A 536-nucleotide genomic window follows, 5' to 3' on the forward strand; every position below is an offset into this window, starting at 1 on the left:
AAGCTGGGGGTCCCAACGGGTGGGGGGTCCTGTGGGTGTCCCCCGGCTGGCCCTGATGACATGAGTGATGCTCCTCTCCCCGCCAGGGATTGTGGCCAGCAACACCCGGGACACCGGCGCAGGGGCCACCTACCCCCACCTCAACTTCTGTGTCCCCATCACCATCCTGCAGCCCCCCGCCGCACGCTACGCTCGCACTGGCGACCCCCAAAAAAAACCGCACTGGCGCCCCCAGTGCCTTCGCCGCACTCAACCGGGCAGGCAAGGGGGTGCGGGCAGCATGGCGGCTCCAGCGGCAGCCAGGACCCCCCAGCAAGCTCTAACCCCACCTCCCGGGGGACTTGTGCCAGGGATGGAGCTGCCGTGTCCCCCCTTTGGCCCCAGCGATGTCAGGGCCAAGCGCCTGGACCCCGCAGGGCTGGCGGAGGGTGGGCGTCCTGGGGGGAGGGGAGTGGAAAAACGGCGCAGTGCCTTTGCCAGCTACTGGCGGCCCCAAATGGGGGTGGGGGGGGGGGGGGGGGTTTTTTGCGGGCCCC

The sequence above is a fragment of the Aptenodytes forsteri genome, unplaced genomic scaffold (assembly GCF_000699145.1).
Source record: "Aptenodytes forsteri isolate BGI_AS27 unplaced genomic scaffold, ASM69914v1 Scaffold349, whole genome shotgun sequence".
Taxonomy (NCBI): domain Eukaryota; kingdom Metazoa; phylum Chordata; class Aves; order Sphenisciformes; family Spheniscidae; genus Aptenodytes; species Aptenodytes forsteri.